Source organism: Taudactylus pleione, unplaced genomic scaffold (assembly GCF_031769625.1).
Source record: "Taudactylus pleione unplaced genomic scaffold, aTauple2 ptg000421l, whole genome shotgun sequence".
NCBI classification, from domain to species: domain Eukaryota; kingdom Metazoa; phylum Chordata; class Amphibia; order Anura; family Myobatrachidae; genus Taudactylus; species Taudactylus pleione.
In genome coordinates, this window is record NW_028284823.1 from 4,906,269 (window position 1) to 4,927,755 (window position 21,487).

The window sequence follows — 21,487 nt, forward strand, 5'->3', positions numbered from 1 at the left end:
ATCATGATAATTCAATAACTTTAGACAGTTGATGGCAGCAGTACTCTAATTAAATATCTAAACAGGAGCTGGCATTAACACTACATAAAATGCTTACATTATAAATCTATGTTGTTTATATTCAACAAAAATAAAGAACAGAATGTAATATATTTCCAAGGATTCCTATATCTAACCTTTATTTTATCTACATCTACAATGTTATTTACAAATTAGAAAAAAACACTAAATGTATAATTATGGAGGTGAATAATTTTAACAATAAAGGAACCAAATCTAAAGTTACACTTAAAATGTACTGGGGCTCATTTAAAGACATACACATTTACATAATGTACAGCACCATTTCACCAAAAATGTGTATAGAGTAAAGTTTATTTTAGATTCCTCACAACAAGAAATGGGAGACAGGGAAGGGCTTGAAGCAAGGAAGCATAAGAAGGACATCATGAGATAGTGGCAACAAGATTAGACATAGATCCATATAAAGATGCTCCTATAGGTGGGGTATCTTTTCTTTATAATTCAAAGATACTGTATGTAGTAACCATGATGATTGATAGCAGTACTATTTATCTGCTTCTAACGTGCTGGTTATATTTTGATTATTGTATCTAACAGCTAATACATTAGCTCTGTGGCTATATGAAATAATTTTTTCTACTTCAATTAAATTTTCAATTCGACGACTGTAGTTAAAAATTTGCAAATTGGTGTTTTTAAGGGGAAAACAAAATGTTTATATTTCATTTTATTGATTTTTTTGTCACATAGAAAATGTGACTATTCCAATTAATTAGTAATGCTTTTAAGACTTTATATTCTATAGCATATATGACATTACATTATATTACAATATAGTGTACAATTGAGTAATGTGACTAGCACTCATAGACAGCTGTTGGAGGTGTTCTGTCCACCATATTTAAATGGTGTTAAAAGAACCAACCAGAAGCCACAAACTACATGATATCACAGAGATTGCTGCTTCTCTTTGGTCTTCCTGCTCAAAAATCATCCTTAGCCTCTGTTATTGACTGTAGGAAAACAGTGGAGCTCTAAGAAGAACAATGGCTGGAGCAGCCTCAACAATTCCAGTGTATGGCCCATGACTATACTGAATGTTTCACCATATCTAGAAATGATGCTGAATATCTACCTTTGTAACTGCTGCTGACATCTCTATAAGAGGACTGATGTTATGTTTTCCTCTTATAGTACAAGCTTCTTGTTCAACAACTGCAAGAGACATAGAAGAATCTGTTGCCGAGTAAGTCTTTACTGCAATCATGTTTTATCAAATTGAAATAAAGTAGATAAACAATTTGGAAAGTATTTATGTTATGAATGTTACCTTCTGGAAATTCATAAACTACATTGATATTTGCATTCCTTAGTGTCCAATGTCCCTCTGGGTGCCTTGAGAATGGAAAATCTATTTGGGGAACTGATGTCTACACCGATGTAAGAGAAATCTGTACTTTGCTTTTTAAAGAGAAATTTTTTTTAGCAGCTGCAAATAAAATGCAGAATAAAATGAAAATGATATATGAGTGTATTGGTGTCTTTAGGATTCTTCCATTTGCAGAGCAGCGATCCATGCTGGACTAATAACCAATTATGTGGGACAAGTGACAGTGAGGAAGATTCAGGGGCAGACCAGTTATAGTGGATCCAAAAGAAATGGAATTACAGCTAATAACTATGGAACTTGGCCTGGGTCATTTATATTTATCATAACACCAAATTCAGCAGGTATTACTCTACCAAATGACAGTGAGACACACACTATGGGCTCTGCAACATACTGCACACAGTAAATTGCACTGATGTACAGTAATTATGTAAAATTATTCTATAAAACATCAACCCAATCAGCATCAGTTACCATTAATTGTAACATGGCTATAAATATTTCTTCATTATTATTGGCAGATCTTTTTTGATTATTATAATCAGGAGCAATATATTGCATTAGTTGAAATTTTTGATGAGGATTGCTTTAGCAGCACAGTTCTGTATTTTAGATCTTTATGGTTTTTGCAAATGAAGGTGAATACACAGCAGCTTTGATTTAAACCAATTAAGTTATACACCAGTTCAATGCCAGAGGGTCAATTTATCCATTAGGAATTGACTGTAAGAGGTGGGCTCCCCCACGTCCCCTCTTGATGAGCCTCATCCCAGCTTTTGTCTAGCACTACTCCCCATAACCTGTACTTGTGCAGTAGGATGCAGCCTCTGCCCTGTTCCTTAGCTCTGCTCTCAATTCTCCTTCAATGTGGGTCTTCTGGGGAATTCACATGTGCTAGTCCACTGGATGTTATTGTCCTACACACCTGGTCTACCTCCTGTATTTCCTTTTGTTTGCATAGTCAAGCCCCCTACTCTTCAGTCATTTACCTTCTTTTACAGTGCCTTGTGCCTCCTTCCCATTATTCCCCATCAGTGTGGCTTCTACCCCTATTTTGCCCTACATGCTTGGCTTTTGATGCCTTCAACATTCTATCGGCCTATGCCATCCAGTTTTAACTACTATGTCTCTAGCCAGGCATAGTCCAGGGCTGCTTCTGCTGCACATCAACACCATCGTAGGGCATCATTTTTTTCTTATTTCTTCTCACTGCATATTTCTCGGTGCCACGTGTTCAGGTTGTGATGAATGACGATTTGTCTGTTGCAGGTGGTCCTGATTCAACTGAAGGTGGTCTGGATGGTGGTTCAGGTTTACCAGACCCTCAAGTAATTTACTCTGTTCATCCTTCAGCTAAATAGTTGCCTGGTCATTCTAGTGCAGGTGAGCATGCGTCTAATTGTAATTTTGATTATCATTTGCACTGTAGCAATGGCAGAATTCTAAAGCACAGGATCACCACTGTAAGTTACAGGTATATCGGGACTTCATGCACTATTTTAAGGACCAGCATAGTAGTCAGCAAAAGCAAGTGGTTGTCACAGTGAGTAGCATTGTATGAACATCATCATTGTACATGAAGTTTGTTCTAAGCTTAGGGAGTGCATTCAAGTATATTATTTTGTCCAAATGTTCACAGAAGAGGACAGATAGGGATTTGAGGTAGCAAAGGGGGTTAGGAGAAGAGGCTATTCACAATTATTTTAATTGGCTAAACCGAATGCTTGTTTTTGACATAAGCTACTTGGTAGTAAGAATTTCAGAACATTTAATTTTCTGAAGGTTATACCTAATGCACAATGATTTGCTTCACAGCCTCATAGCACTGAAATCCTGGGTTCAATTCCTGCCAAGGTTCAGTGTGTGAAGCTTGTATGTTCTCCCCATGTTTGCATGGGTTTCCTACCAAACTCTAAAAACATACTGGTAGGTCAATTGGCTTCCAACAAAAAATTATCCCAAATGTATGTGTGTGTATGTGGTAGGGAACATAGATTGTACGCTCCACTGAGGTAGGGCCTGATGTGAAGAACAATATATTCTCTGTAAAGCCCTGTGAAATGTGTGTGTTATGCTAATAAATTAATAAATAAATTCACACCATGTAAGATCCCAGAACTGCCCACATAACCTTCATAGCTACCATATATAATTACATTTCCTTTCAGAGTACACATATAACCTCACAAATTGTCTTTCTTTCACATCCTTCTTATCTTTGGCCAACATTCCTGTGTGACCAGATTATACAGCCCACCAAGAAACTCTGCATTCTGGCTGGACCAAAATGCAATATATAGCACCTATCCTTGTGTATCAATGCCTATCTCCATATAGATTGTAAGTTTGCAAGCAGGGCCTTCCTACCTCTATGAAGTAGGTATACTGATAAGTGTAATTTTCCAATAAATAAATACTGTAGTACATAAAAATAAATATATCGTAGTTTTCTTTATATGGATTTGGGTTTTTGGGGTTTTTGGTCTACATAGATTATAAATGTAGTGAAACATGATGTATAGAACTGAAGACATAAATGTACCTCTGTAGCTGCTGCTGACAACTGTATATCAGGTTTCATATAATGTTTCCTATTTTCTTGCAGTCCTGGCAGATTAGGACACCTCCATTTGTTGAGCATCTATCCAGTGTATGCATGAATACTGACCTGTGATAGAGGGATAGTGACAGTGGAGAAGACACCAGTTCAAGACAGTTGCAAAGGATCCACAAGAAATTTAGCTATTGACCTGGATATTTTTTTATTCTGGAAACTTTGAAGATTCTTTTGTTTTTTCTTAAAAGCATAGCAAGCTATAGATTGTAAATTTGTGAGCAGCTTCCTTATACCACTTTGTATATCTATTTTTACCCAGTCTCAATTTATCAGTGTTTTGTTCCCATATTATTGCTGATATAAAAATAAATGTTAATAGAAAAATAATATTTATAACAAGCCACTTCTATATCTGAATATACTGTTCAAGAGGCTCTATATATTGTTTTACATATAGATATTTTTTTCCTTTACTGTAGCAACTACCTTATGGGAGAAGTGGGGTTAGATAGAGAAGGCATAAGACTATAAAGTACACAGTTATTACTTGAAAGATATTTCACTTACATAGGCCAAAGTAGAACCAACTTTAAATAGATATATGTAAGTTTGAAAAATGAATGTAACTTATGTATTACCTATTAATCTATTATGCATAGTTTACAAGCTGAATTTATTGTCTGTGTACTTTTATTATTTCAAAAAATATTTATCCTAATAAACAATTTAAAACTTAAAAAATAAACCATACAAATATAAAATAAGTCTAAGTATCTCATCTTTTGAAGTAAAATACTTATACTTATTTGATTTTATGCCGTATTTTTTGTTTTAGATTTACTGTTCAGAAAAATATTTTTAGAGATTTCTATTCTTGATACTGTTTCTTAAATCGATTCTATAAATATTGGTTATTATTGTTCATTGGAAAGCAAATATTATGTATTGTTTTTGATATATGGATGATAAAACGGCAAATACTCTTTTGACATTTTGAATAAAGATTTATTTTGTTGAACTCGCAATAACCAGATGGACATTGTACGTTTATGGCTCATCAAACTGAAATGAGTAAAATATGTTCTTCACTTGGTTTTGAAATGAGTAGGTTATAACTAAGTAAGTTGTTATTAGTAGATGGTTCATTGAACCCCAAATATTTCAAGTTTTATAAAGACTGTGCTGTTGATAATCTAGCAACTTTGGGGATACTACATGAGTATGCAAAATTGTGCAGACAAAACTGTAAAAGATGTATGAGCTATTCTTTGCTGTACTTGAGAAGGCTAATGAACATGAGAACATCACAGCAGACCAGAAGTTGGATTTTGTTGTTCTGTCTCTGACTGATGAGCACAATAAAGCATAATCTGTCTTAAGCAAGACAACAGAACATTTTAGCTCTTTTTATAAGTGTTTCTATTTCTAATGGGGTTTGGAGACCCACTGATTCTTTTTAGGCCCATAATGCTATCAAGTCCAAAGCATAACTTTCATATAAGAAAATATTGCCTCTTGGTGCTCTCTTATGGTTTTAAATTAACCCATATATCAAAGGATTGTGACTGGGGAAAGTATATGCCCCTTTTGAGTAAGTCAAACTTTGGTGCTTTCTCTAAACAAGAGAAATGCATCAAGTGTGTACTATTACATTTGAAGGAAAGTCCTATTAGATTCTGGTAGCTTCATGACCTATTATTATTATTACATTTTATTTATAGAACACCACAAGTGTTCTATAGTGCCATACAGAAAGCAAAACTATAAGACAATACAGGTTAAAACAGAACAATTCAAATAGCATACAAATCTCGATACAGTCACTGATGGAATGTGTGCAAATGAAAAGAAAAGCATCAGCTAAAACCAGTAGCTGTCAGTGTAGGCACAAATGTTAGGTCTAGTTCACCTGAAAAAATAAAAACAGATGACAGGAGAGCCCAAGGAGGATGTGTAGCAGGTCTGCAAGAGAAGTAAGTGATGAGAAGAGGAGGGAGAAAGGAAGGCCCTGCTCATGGAGCTTACAGTCTAAAGGGATGGGAGATACAAACAGAATACATAAGGAGTGAGCCAGTGTAATGGGATTTAAGCTGCATGGTGACATGTTAAGTGGAGGACAGATATGCTTTTATTAGCAGGTGGGTTTCAATGCCCGCTTGGAGCAATGCAGGCTGGGGGGTAGTCTGTTGGAATAAGAGAGATTGTTCCAAAGGTGAAGGGCTGATCAGGAGAAATCTTAACTTCTGGAGTGAGATGTGGTTACCAGAGGGATGGAAAGGATGCAGTCTCCAGTATGATGAACTTGATCAAAATATTAAACTCATGCACTTATGACAAAATACATTTGCTCTTTTTTATAGTTCTTACTCTTCCAATTAGAATATTGTAATATAATGCAATAGACCAAGGCTGAAGGTGCAGCATTTTTTCTAACTCAAAGACACTTGTTGGATGGTGCTGGCCAAATTTATGTTTGCTCCCAGATATTGAGCTGTTTATATCTGGTTCTTCTACAAGAAAGTGGTGGTACCATTTGGCAAAAAAACATGTGAATTATGGAGAAAAATAGGCATTCTGTTGTTGGTACAGATGTAATATGGCAGGACTTTGTGAAGACAATAAAATCCTTGCACTCAGTGAGATTAATCTCATCTGAAAACTGTAAATAGTTTGTATACCTTATATAAAATGCTTCATCCAGGAGGGATCAGGCAAGGATTAGGTCAGAAATGTAGTAGAGCCCAGGCTTCCCTTTTTCATAATTTATTTTATGTTTTTTTGGGAATGTAAGAAAATCAGCAAATTTGTAACAACATTTTTGCATTTATTATGGATATTTATAATAACCTGGAAACCCACATGAAAGTAAAGTTGAAATAGTTTATTTTCTTTTATTCTGCAGTATTGTTATAATAATGACATATTGTAATGTATCCACACACAGAATGGATAATGTGATGTTAGTTAGAGACAAATGTCAAAAGATGAAGGATAAATAGAAACATTGGCAGTATCTTTCATTGGCAAAATGGGCTGGATAACCCATATCATCAGGAGTTGTACTAGTAAATTGATAACATCCTAAAAAGAGCTGTGATTTGTTGGGGCCCCTATTAATAAGGTAAATAATGCTACACAGTACCACCATTATCACATTATGTCAGAGTGTCTCCAGTATAAACATTATGCCATATAGTGTGCCTAGTATGTTACACAGTGCCTCCCAATATATCAGAGTGTCCACATTATGCCACACAATTCTCATAAGCATTAATATTATGCCACCCAATACCCGCAGTATGCCACACAATTCTGCCAATATCAATATTAGGCCCCACAGAGCCCCCGATTAAGCCACTCAAAGCCTTTAGTATCAATATTATTCCCACAGTTTTCCCCAATATTCCACACAATTCCCCAGTAATAATATTATGCCTCAAATTGCCCCTACAGCACTATGCAAACAATGCCCCCAATATTAATATATTCAATTATTTTGCCCTTCCCTCACCCCCACCCCTTATATGATACATTTAATGATTTATCTCTCCTAATCTTTATAGTTGTACTCACTGACCTCTGCTTATTGGGTGGGCTGGTTTTGGCACAGTCCTCCTCACATTCCTTGTCAGGAAGCTATGCTCCAGCACACTGCTGACCTGTTCCTTGTCATATTCTTGGGGGATGAGACATAAAAACATGTAATCCCCAAGTGTCAGTATCATGGTGTCATCATTACCAGTGGAGTGCAGCAAGTTAGGAGGAATAAACAGTCAGTCAGGGACAAATAGGTGCTGGGCCAGCTACTGGCACTCTGTATGCACTATGCATTCAGAAGCAGCAGCACAGCAGCCCCATTACAATCCAGGAACAGGTACCACTGCATTCAGAAGCAGCAGCACAGCAGCCCCATTACAATCCAGGAACAGGTACCACTAGGCACCTGCTCTCGGCAGACTGAACCTATGTGAGCGCTCTTTGTGTGTGAGGTACCAGGGGCAACTGCCCCTGTTGTTCTCCCATGAATCCAACCCTGATCTGGAGAATACAGTCTCCTTGCGGTAGCTTCAGAATAGACTGCCCTTTTAAGAAATCATATGTGGTAGGCAGTATACAGTCTACTTTAAGGATCAGGGACAAAGTAGGCAGTTGTAGAGAGTGTCCAAGACCTACGACCTACTGAAAAGGGAGCATTGCTCATCTGGGGAGGCATGGTCATAGCCATTCATAAAAAATGCAAAACATATGTGTGGTGACACAAAGCTGTACAGGGGGTGCCAGTGGCTGCACAGGGGGTACAGCAGTTGCTTCACCCACAGGATTGCAAGGAGGAAGGGACTTGAAGGCCGGGGGTGTCTGCACTCAGAAGGAACTCTCTTCATAAGTACCGACTAGGCTATTAGGCCTAGCCAGAAATAGCCCCTGGTTATTAGCCTAGGCATGGGGTGCCCTGGAGGGGGACCCTGTATTGGGGGGGTCCCCAACTCACCAGGGATCCCTGGACTGATTTGACTAGTGGTCAGGGGTATTGCTTTGGCCAGAGAACCAAGAGATAGAGTTTCCCTGGCTGTGGCATTACCCACCCACTAGAAAGAGCCAGGTGCTGTTTATGGAAATTACAGTGAAACCCTATGCATTTTTTCCCTGTTTTTCCAGAACCAGGATCAGCTCAGAGCCTGGTGCTGGCTGTGCTAAGTACAGTGGAATCCTACACATTTTTCCCCTGTATTTACACAACCAGGACTGGCTGTCAAAAGTCTGGGGCTGGTTGTGCTTTTAGGGGGGGACCCCACATCAACTTTTTTTTTAAAGTAACACTTAACAAGATTTTTACACTAAGATGCATGCATACACCTCACTGATGTATGCATGCTTCTGTGTCAAATAGAACTGCTCATGCTATAATCGAATGCATGAGCCAATCAGTAGATCTGTCACCAATAGATAATCTGTTCTAGTGAAAGATTTATTAGGGTGGGAGTAGAAGGTATACTTTATATTATTGGGATTGAACAGCCTCCATGGGTCTACCACTGAGTGATGGTTTTTGATCATTAAAATATTCTCCTTCTTTTGATGACTCCTTACTTTTGTTAGGTTGGATTTATCTAGCCTTAACTTACCTACACAATTAAAATCTCCACCTATTATTTGATTTGGTGTATATCTTTTTATTAACAATTGTGAGATTAACAGGAAAAAATCATGATTCTGTTCATTTGGTGCATTGATGTTCAGTAACATAAATTTGTTTTTTGCAATCCTAAGGTCTGATAACTAATATCTCCAACCTGGGTCTGCCACTTTATGGTCTATGGTATAATCAAGGTTTTTATTAAATATTATTGCAACTCCCCTTACTTTTTTTGTTAGTTGAGGCAGTTACGCACTCACCTATCCAGTTGGCATTAATGACCTTTGTGTACTTAATTCCCAATGGGTATCCTGTAAAAACACAATATCTGATTGATATTTTTTAAATGATTAACCACCTTTTTCCTTTTGATAGGTGTGTTAAGCCCTTCTACATTCCATGACAGAATACGGATCTTGGGCACAGGGTTCGATCTATTTGTCTCTCTTCTGTCTGACATATTGTAGCCTCCTTGATTTCTTTCCCCTTTTACTTTTACTTCCCATTCTTATTTTCCCTCTCCCTTTAAAAGGTCGCTCATGCTCACCTCTCATAACCCCCTTTAACACTGTATATAAAATGTTCCTCTATTTGTAGTTGACTTTGTTCTTCTTTCCTATCAGTACCTCTTTTTCCCACTTTATCCTCCTGATATCCAACTATATACAAATTTTTATTCAAGACTTTTCTTTTTTCATACCCATTTGGAGAACCAGATTAAGGTGCTAACCTAGTGCTTATCTATACCTATTAGATGCTCAACATACATTTTTGCATCTTTAACTTCCCCAAATGTATACTGTTGATCATTTTTTATTATCTTCAATTTAGCTGGGTATGCTATCATGAAGTCATTGTGGAGTAGTGAGCATAGTGGTGTAAATTCTTTTCTTTTCCTGGAAACTTGGGCTGAGAAATCATGAAATATTAAGATTTTAACACCATACAGTGTAAATGATGGAAGTTTTCTATATGCCCTCAAGATTGCTTTCTTGTCTCTAAACTTCAGAAATCTTGTGAACACAACTCTAGGTCTCTGTATTCTCTCGGCGTTCTGGGCCTAACCTATGGGTTCTTTCGATTATTACTTCTCCTAGGGTTTCTCCCAGCATGAGGGCTTCTATTATCTCCTTTTGTAATACCTCTATTAGTTCTTGACCTCTAACCTGCTCTAGGCTTCCTATAAATCTGAGATTATTTCAACAATGTCTATTTTCAGGATCCTCTATTTTCTCTTCAAGAGTTTCTATCATTGATGTCTATAATTGAAGTTGTTTTTGGATTTTTATTGTTCTATCTTCCATATCGCTAACTCTTTGTTCAACTGAGTCAATTCTCTTGATATTTACCTCAAGTGTCTTAATTACCGAATTTAGAGATTCTTGTAATAGATCAAATTTTTTGTCAGTCATTAGCACAAACCGTTTTTCTATCATGGGCAGTAAAATAGATAATACCTCCCTTGCCACTTCTGCTGCATTTGACATATTAATAGAGTTTTCAGGCCCCGTTGCATTTAATTATTCTAGGTACACAGGTATATTTTTGGGTGAGTGCAGATCGCTCTGCCTGGGGTTTACTGTTCCCCATTTTAGTACCACCTGTTTTATCCAAGTACCTTTTCATGCTCAATTTGCTATCAAGAGTTTTGTTTCTGTAAATTCAACTATTAGCACTACCCGGCCCTTTAAATCAGTTTGTTCAACTTTATTAATTACTATCTTATCGTATATACTTTAAACAGACACCCATAAAGAGTTAACCCTCATATAGGTCTCAACCCATTAATCTAGACAAATACTAATAGCAATATTTATCTATACAATAGTCAAATCTTTGTTTTCCACTCTTAACAATTAGCTGGTTCCACAGACAACATCAGTCACAAATAAAAAATAATCTGTATTCTAGATCAAGTGAAGTCAGTAAACTCCTCCCTCACTGCGCAGTGCAAAGTCCATACCTAGACTTATGCACTGCCATCCTTCATTTTGGGAGGCGCCTCCATGATCTCCAATATCAATGGGGGCCATGACAATCACCGCAGCACTGCTGCATACACCAGCATAGGTGTCGCACATCAACATAGGTGCCCGCTGCCTGTTGTTAGGCAGACAAGCCAATTACTTGCAAAATCACTACATGGCCCCCCAAGGATATATCATCTTCACACCACATGATTATCTTTGTACCATTATTATAATTTAGTTTGCAATTGCATTCCCCACCCAAAGCTAGGGCCTGTTTAGGAACTAGCCCGCCACCAACTACCCGCCTACTCCCTGCCCCCTGCTAGTAGATCCTCTATAAACCATGCTATTCTGTAATCTGACAGATGTACTTCATTTGCCATGTATAGTGATTCCATTGAAGCCACTATTCATGTGTGCCTAATCACCTTATCTCCTAAGTTGGTTATGAATTTGCCTATTATCCTATTGACCTGCCACCCTGTCCTGTGCATAACTGGCCCTGCTGCTGGCTGCCACTGCCTTTTATGGAACTATGTTTGACCAAACCAGGAGTGCGTCCGGGCCAACATGAATGTACCTTGCTTAGGTCTATTTTAATTCCCCTGACCAGGCTCCAGAAACTTGTTCTGCCTAAATCATTTCCCCCCAAATGTAATACTGTCCTCCATGGATATCTGTATTGCCTAGCGGCCCTAGCAGTTTCTGCGTCCAGCTGTTCCCACCTTATTCCTCTCCACAACCACCTGATTTGACCCTGCTGTCTCTCTGCAGTCTGCACTAAACCATTCTCCCTTACATATCTCTCCACCCAGAAGATAAAAGAATGCACCATGATCCAGGTGTCTCCGACCCCACTGTGCGGTTCTGAAATTTGGAAAAAACATGTCAGTAACAATGTAATGCACAAAACTTTCAACCCCTCTTCCTTTGTTCTAACTACTACAAATGTGTGCCCACTTGAGGTTCAAGACCCTTGAAGGGGGTAAAAACAAAAACCTCATATCTAGGGCCAATTGGAGAAGATAGAATTTATAACGACATGAGTAAAAATAAAACCCCCCTCAGAGGTGCATCCCCTCACTTCACCCGAAATCATGATGAGTATGAGCCAACATCTGCCTTCTTCCCTGGTCTAATGTAACTCTTGTAACTTTTTCCTTCCATAAAGTTGGGAGAAGAAGCAGAAAGCTGCATCTTTTCTTGTATAACCCCTGACAACAAGCAGGAGACCCCTGGCAATGAGCAGGAGACCCCTGGCAATGAGCAGGAGACCCCTAACAATGAGCATGAATCCCATGGCAATGAGCATGAGACCCCTGGCAGCAAGCATGTAAACCCATAGCATAAAACCCTTGGCAACGAGCATGAAACCCCTGAGAACGAGCATGAAACTCCTGGCAATGAGCATGAGACCCCTGGCAACGAGCAGGTAATTGAAACGTAATTTGAAGCCTTACTATGGGGCATAAAATGGTGTTAGAGGCATAACTGTTTGTGGCATAATGTGTAATGGACATTACAGTGTGTAGCACAATGTGTACTGGGCATTACTATAAGGAGGAAAAATTATAATGTAAACTGTCAATGGGGGGTGGAGGTGCATTTTTTAACTTTCCACTCTGGGAGCCAAATTGCCTATAAACATGCCTGCATTAGTATTAAGAAAATGCCATGGGGGGAGGGCACCAAAACTGGCAGGCGGCAAGCAAAATATTAAGTGCACAGTTTCTCCATCTAAACGTGACCTCTGTAGATGCGGCTCTGAATCGAGGAACACAGCAGCTTTCACTGATGACCCCACAACACTCCCATAACATGCCCATGAAACACTCTTTTTGAGTTCACTTCAGGTTGCCGCCCAGGAACGCCCATCACTCCACTGCTCCATTTGCAATGCCATCTGATCCAATCGCACCAGCATCATTGTGTGTACACTCAGGGTATCACATTTTCTGTACTGGCTTTCTGAAGTTCTAGCACATGTGCAGTTGCTACAAATCACATTGAGCAAGTTTTATGCCAAGATGCCTTGTTATTTATATTATTTATATAAAAACACTTGAATTACACAATAAAGTGTACATTGCAGGCTTATTCTGGTTAGACTTTTTTGTCATTGGCTCTGTAACCAACTATTTGGAAACCCCCTTTTCAAAATCGTGCATTTGCCACTGTATCTATATGTGTATACCCATGTATACACATACCTAAATGCCTAACTTCTATCTATCCGTGTGTGTACATTTCTATATCTATGTACATATAGCTTCCTACATGCACATATATACCTGTAAGCTTACCCTTACATACCACTAGATCCATAGATATGTGCCCATGCACATACACATATATATCCCCATCTACCTAATATATAAATGTATACACACATATATCCAATTATGATGTACCTACCTACACATACATGTCCATCCACATGTAAATGAATACCCATACATTAAAATGTGCCTACTCCATAATACATTGACCCATAATTCTATATATAAATTAACATATCTAATGTATATATATATCTATATATACAGTATATCCATACATATGCCACACCTACAACATACATGCCACACCTACCCAATAAAAAAAAATATTATATATATACATATATATATATATATATATATATATATTGTGATAGGAGCAGTATAGAGGTTAGGGATGGCATGTATATGTGTCCCAGATTCCTGCAATATGTATTTTAACCCCCAGGAAAAGTCTATTTTACAAGTAGATCTGAGTGTCGGCTTTTGGTAAAAGCCGGAGACTGGGTCCTGGGGGTGTGGATGTGAGAGAGAAGGGAGGACTCCATCCACAGGGCCATTTCAGGTGTTAGGCCTTTAAGCCTTAGAGCATGCTAATTAGGGTTTACACCTGGAAGTGGCCCAATATAGCTGTGTAACAGTTTTGGTGCAGTGTCTCACACACCCTGGGGAGAACAGACACTGAGGTTTTCTTCTGAGACACTGTGACATTGGTATGTACTATGTTTGTGGTAAGGCAGTAGGCCCTGCCACATGTAGAGAGGGAGTTACCTATCTAGTTAGTGCCAGATGAGCTAGGGTTTATTTTTATGTTTTGTTTGTTTGATTATTGGTGTCACTAAATAAAAACTGGTGCTGACCAGATTGCACGAAGACCCTCAACTAGTGCTGTTTCCTGGCTGCTGTGGGTAAGGAGATGTCCATCTACCCCAGGAGAGGGACCCCTACCCCGATTATATCACTATATATATATATTTATATATATATACACAGTATATATACAGTATATACATACATACACACACTTAAATACCTGCTCACAGCAATGCTTACATGTACCTTTTCATACACGTAAGATACCTAACCCCCCAAATGTATACATAATTATATGCATATGTGCACACACACAAATACAGCTATATACGTATATGTCTGTACACATATGCATATGTAAGCCTACCTATATTTACACATCAACATAGAAACATGCCTACAGTATTTTCTTATTCCTACATACATGCACTGACCTCTGCATATCCCTCAGTAGGGGGGATTGTCTACGGTTAGGTGAGGGCTGTTTAGAAAGGGGATGTGTTGTGTTTGTCATTGAGAGGTTTTTCTGCCCTAGAACATTATACCAAGAAAGGAAGGGGGGGCAGTTAAGTTGAGACGTGGGAGGTTAAATGTAGTGGTGAACATAAAATGGCCTGCCATCAATAGTCAATGGTTTTAAACCATTAGTAGAAATAATCAATGGTGAGCATTGATGTTGTTCCATTATCAGTTTCTGCCTCCCAATATTCCCTTGCTGGTCAAACACATTCAACATCGACATCTGTCCATTGCGGACTGTCAAACCATCGATGGCAGAGGACTAAGCCCTGGTTAACTATGTATATGAGACTAAGAAGACACAATTTGGATTTTTGAGAAAAACAAAGAAAAATCCACATCGCTCAAAAGAGAGCAAAAAATAGGGAATAGCAAAGAAAGCATGCACAGGAATCAATAGAGTAGAAGACTGTGCCAGGAAGATGCCAGACTCGGGACTTTAAATTAGAGTCTGTGTATTGTTATGAACAAAGGAAGGACACAGGAGGGGAGGGGGGAGAACAAATTGGCTTAAAAGAAACCTTGCAGCTTACAAGAAAACAGAAGACCACATATATTGTTAAAAGATATTTGAAAAGCAAGCCACATATAGGTGAGGACAGAGGGAGCGATAAGTCAAATAGATATACAGTACCATCAAATTACTAAATTTTGAGACAAGGGGGGGAGGGGGTGATGGGGACAAAGAGCTAAAGATATGTGGCACATGTTTGGTGAATGAACAAACTGAGTGCTGGCCTGAAGCAATTTCCCTGATCAGGAGGGCTCAGTTTTGTTATAAAGTGTATAATGGATGAGACTTGCCGGACCAATGTAATGTAACTAACATTACCTGAGTTCAAATTAGGCTGGTTGTTTTTATGAAAAAGTTTAGAGAAACAGACTGGTGGGGAATTGTACTTACTTCCTATTAAATGCAGCAGAGGGAGCTTAAAGTTGCTTGGCCAAATGGCCTGACAAACTGGGACAGTGAAACTAGGGAGCACAAAGCAGTCAAGGGATGGGGCATTTATGAGAGGGGCTGTGTTAGGGAACTGAATCTGACCCATACTTTACTACGATATACAGCGATTCTCAATCATACATGATGCAGCGATTGCTTTTGCACAATGCAAACCTTATTTAACAATTCAAACAATAATGCACAGCAATTATAAGACATACATTCAACGATTTATGTTCAAAATGCAAACCCTTATCCTAACAACTTAAACTATAATACTCAGCAATTATATAACAGCACTTGATGTTACAACATGCGAATGATCCTGATAAGGTAAGACTAAGGACCTGATTCATAGCCGCACGCTAGATGCGATTGCTCGCTCCAGCGTATGCGTCCAGTGCATGCCAGCTAGGTAGGCGATCGCACAGCAAGGCATTAGCACGCCCACTATGTCTTGGTGAGCGATCACTTTGTGTATGCAGACGCCCACCAGCCATTCATAAGACGCCCATTTGCGCACGTCATCTCCTGGAAGTGCATGAAAACATTGGTACATCGAGCACCTTCGGATGTGCTTGCAGCGCTTGAGGTTGACTATACCTGGCCGCAAGCACTGCAATCACTTCAGTGTGAAATACAAGTAGGTGACTAGTACAATGATGCTGCCTGTTAATCATGCACACCTCTGAAACGGCATTGAAACACACAGGCAAGCCTGCATTCATAGCTCCGCCACTCCCCCATTTCTAGTGCCCTGCGCCTTTGGCACCCACAAATGGCCTCTTCTGTCAACTGGGCTGTCTTTGCTGGGCGAGCGACCGCTTCCCAATCTAATGCAGTGGTTGGCACACGTACATTGTGATGCATACGCATGTGCAGAATGCAATTATCGGCCAGTTATGAGCAATCACATCCTAGCGAGCAGGTCTGAATCAGGTCCTAAGTATGTAATAGCTATGAAGAAATAGACTGAGGTTAGGGGCTTAGTCAAGAAGGATGAAAGTATAGGTTTATTTATTTTTTTATTAAGATAGGGGAAACAGCTGAAAGGTACTGCAATGGTAGCTGGAACTGGAGTAGGGCAGCTTTGGGATGGCACTGCGAGCAGGGTAGAAAAGAGTATTTGCTACGTAGACAGAGAAGAAAATTATTGTGACTGCTATATAAATACTGTAAGCTTGTCATAAGCAATATTCTTGATGAAAGGCTTAGAACATAGGTGAAGCTAAAGTGGACATAAGATATAAGAGACTTTCTGGAGTTTGCAAGGCTGTGTATCAAAGTGAACACCAGTTGCTAAATAAGCAATCTCCTCTGATTTGTTATGCTGTATGGGAAAGTGAATGCTAGTCAGCAAGCGGACATGGAAGAAAAGCACTGGGAATATGATACAGACTTATAAGCTTGTTATAAACAAAATGCCTACTGATTGAATATCTAAGTTGGGTATTTGTGCATAGCTGGCTATGAAAAACATTGAGATAACTCTTATTGATAGAAGATAATATAAGCTACAAGAGACTTTCATTCTTGTTTTAAGGTGTCCCATTGTATCAATCATTCAAAAATGATTTCATACATAGAGCATACTTTACCCATAACAGGCAACATAACATTTATCTCTTTCAAACTGTGGCTCTATGGACAATATCCTCCATATTTTCTCGACTTGCCCACTTCTGAGGTCTCTGTGGGAGGAATTGTTTGTCATGATTCATAAACTGTCAGGCACCCCACTACCTATGGACCCTTTCACCACCCTGCCACACTTTTATCCAGGTGACCTGTCGATGAGAGATAGATATCTTATGGGTCACAATAAAATTGCCATTAAGGCCTCCATAGCACAACTGTGGAAGACCACATCTGTGCCCAAAATATTGGTTTTAGAAAATAAGATCCAAAAGCATTGTGGTTTTAAAACTGCTGACTGTAAATATTCTACATCTGCCTCATCTCTCCTTATGAAATGGTTCAAATGGAGTGACTGTCAGGAGGAGAAAGGTCTTAATTTCTTCCAAAGTTTTACTGCTGTGTAATTTGATTTATGGTAGAACTGCTATGCTTCAGTTCTTTAAAATGTTATCAGGATTTACTCCCCTATGTGTATCCCCATATATATGTTTCTTTAAACTTCAATAAACATTACTGTGGAAAAAAACTGGTATGTATTCTAAATTTGTAAACCATTAAAAGTGGATGAAAAGGTGTTTTAGTGGAATCAGTATGATTTACCGCCGGCTGCATTGAGTGAAAATCCCAAAGCTACAAAGGGTAAGTATAACTAAAAAATGTTTTAACCCCCCAATCCTCCTTTAGGGGTGCCTAACCCTAACCTTCCCTCCAAGTGCCTTATCCTAACCCCCCTCGAAATTCCTAAATCTAACCCCCTATCCCTGCAGCCTAGACCTAAGTCTCCCAGGGGGTGCCTAACCCTAACCTCCCACCGGGTGTGCCTAACCCTAACCCCACCTTCCCTTAGCCTAATGCCAACCACCGGTGGGGTTGCCAAACCCTAAGTCCCCCCGGGAGCCCCTAACCTAACCCCCCATGGCTTACCTTTGCTCGGTAATCTGGGTGTCAGGCTCCTGGCATAGGTCTAATGACAGATGTCAGGATTTTGACACCTGTCACTTGTTCCTTGACAGGATAAGATAGTCGGGAAGCCGGCTGTTGGGATTTCATCCGTCGGCTTCCTGACTACTTCCCGTTTTATGAGAGGATTATATCCTGACTTTTGTCACCCCTGAGTGGATCTTTATTGAGACCAACATATAAATATTAGGTTAAAAGTATGCACAATGCTTAGCCTATGACCATAAATAGTTGCATTATATGCTACACTATGTTTCTTGTTGTTCTATGTTTATTTTTTAATTCTATTTGCTGGCAAAAATCTTACAAGTGAAGCAGATTGTATACAGTTAATCAATTATTATTATTTATTATATGTAAACACTAGCGCATTTGAGGGTTTGTTGTATGTATATATGTACAGTATATGCATGTATATATTAGAGATGAGCAGTTCAGTTTTGACTTGGTTCTTTTCACAAAATTAGCACAAGTTTGGATTTATCTAATTGGCTGTCTGAAACACATGACAGCTGAATAGCCAATATGTTGCCATTTTTTAAAATCCGAACATAACTAAGTAAAACTGAATTGCTCTTCTCTAGTGTAATTATATATATATACATATTAGAGATGTGTGCCGACCCCCATATTTTGGTTTAGGTTTTGGATCTGTTTCTCCTTGTGTTTTACATCTGGATTGGTTTTGCCAAAACCAACCTTTGCGTGTTTTGTTTTTGGGTTTTGGATCTGTATTTTTTTGTAAAAAATTATAAAAACAGCTAAAATCACATAATATGGGCTTTTGTTTGTTCCTACAGTATTATTAACCACAATAACATTCATTTCCACTCATTCCCAGTCAATTTTGACCACCTTACAGCTCACAATATTGTTTTCATTCAGTTTAGGCCCACAATTTGCACTAAGCTAGCTGGCTGACTAAGCTAAGCAGCAACAGTGGGTGTCACAAACACGTGGTAGTTCAACTTTCAACATGGCACATCAGGAAACAAATGTTTTTATTATTCAAGAGGCCTGAGGGAGTTGGAGTGTGTATGTACTTGAAGGCAGGGACAGGAAGTATTGATTGGTTATAAAGTTAACTTATTTTTGTAAATTCCAAAGTAAGTTTATGAGGGAGAAGGGGAGGGGAAGAGGGGAAGCATTTACAAAAAATATTTTATTCATTCACATCAGTCCTTGCCCAGAAGAATCCTTGAGCGCCATGCCTGCTTCTGCTGCTGGGAGTGGATTTTCATCCAAGAAGGGGACTAGGAAGAGTGCTTTTGGAAACAATTGACTGTTAAATAATCCTTTGCAAAGATTCTTGAAAAGCATTTCCCAACCTGTATATGGACATTAAAAAACATAGTTAGTGGCCTCCAAACTGCCGTTGTACCCACTGTCCACTTTACCAGCACAGATATGTGGATAAGCATAACAGAGCAAATGCAAGAATTAAGATTTAACGTTTAAGTCTTATGGTATGTCTTGAGAATCCTTGAGCGCCATGCATGCTGCTGTGAGTGGATTTTCATCCCAGAAGGGATGAAGACATTGTTTCTTTTTTCGCAATGTACACAGATCTGAAGAGCTGTTGATAAGCAAATTGTCAGCTCAATTGACACGTGATGCAGCGATAGCTTCTCCTTCAGTTTCTCCAGCAAGTGCATCTGCCAAGAAAAAAACTAAACTTTCAAAACACCCACTGGTGATTCAGATTATCCAACACAACCAAGTGTTAACTTTTGACATCTGGTCAGGTCAGAATTTCCTACAATTAATGAGACCTCTGCCATGACTCCATCTGGTATGGTCACATTCAAAGAATGGTTGAGGACTATTTAAAACATTTTAATGATAGCATCCAAATAGGCATGTCAGACAGTCCATTTGACTACTGGCAGGAAGAAAAGGTAATTTGGAGGCCCTTGCACAAACTGGCTTTGCTTTACTTGAGCTGCCCACCCTACAGTGTATACTCAGAAAGAGTTTTCAGTACAGCCAGGAACTTTATCAGTGATCGACCTATGAGGCTACTTCCCCAAAATGTGGAAAAGATGAAATAGTAGTAGTAGTAGTAGTAGTAGTAGCAGCAGTAGTAGTAGCAGCAGTAGTAGTAATAGTGGTAGTAGTAGTAGTAGTAGTAGTAACAGTTGTAATAATAGTAGTAGTACTAATAATAGTAGTATAATTAGCAGCAGTAGAAGTAGTAGTAGTAACAGTGGTTGCAGTAGTAACAGTAGTAACAATAGTAGTATTAATAATAATAGTAGTAGCAGCAGCAGCATTAGTAGTAGTAATAGTGGTAGCAGTATTAGTAGTAACAGTATTAACAATAGTAGTAGTAGTAATAATAATAGTAGTAGTAACAATAATAGTAGTAGTAGCAGTAGTAGTAGTAGTAATAGTGGTAGCAGTAGTAGAAACAGTAGTAACAATAGTAGTAATAGTAATAATAATAGTAGTAGTAGCAGCAGTAGTAGTAGTAGCAGCAGTAGTAGTAGTAGTAGTAGTAATAGTGGAGGCAGTAGTAGTAGTTACAGTAGTAATAATAGTAATAGCAGTAGTAGTAACAGTAGTAATAATAGTAGTAGTAGTAGTAGTAGTAGTAGTAGTACTAGTAGTAGTAGCAGCAGCAGCAGAGCTACAAATTCTACGAGAAAGACCTTTACTGTCAATTATGTGCAAAAATTACAGAGGATGTTATGATGTAGATCATTGATCATAATGTACATCACTGCAGATGATGTAACAGGGTGGAGGTTCCTAGATGGTAAGGTCCCTATCTCTACTAATTTTGTCTTTACAACTGGTTCAGATGCCTTCACAATTGTGTTTCTGGTCTTATGCCCAGGCATAACCCCAGCCTATAAGCCAAGTTTATATAATTACCCCAGCCTATACCATCACCCCAGCCTATAATATCACCCCAGATTATTTTACAAGCACCCAAGCCTATATCTTCATCCCATCCTGTGTTGTGTATAAATTATAGCTGCACTCCCTGTTAGATTGGGAATTCATTGCCCACTTTAATGGATGTGAGCTCCATTTTAGTCCATATCAACACATCACCTACACATCTTCTGACCTGGGCTACAGGTGGAGCAGCTGCACTGTGGAATGCGGTTGCATGGAGTTGCCCCTCTGACTCACTGAAATTCAGGTAGAGGAGCCCTGGGTAGGGAATAGGGACACTATATCAGAGAATGCAGTTTTAGCTGCTTATTTAATTTTTTAAACCATATCCTCTAATTTCACATTTTGAAAATATG

General features: G+C 38.7%; 1 pseudogene; it reads left to right on the forward strand.

The window, feature by feature from the left end:
- The window catches only part of LOC148506209 (uncharacterized), a 167,200-nt pseudogene extending 164,425 nt beyond the window's left edge, over positions 1-2,775 (forward strand).
- The last annotated feature ends 18,712 nt before the right edge of the window (positions 2,776-21,487 follow it).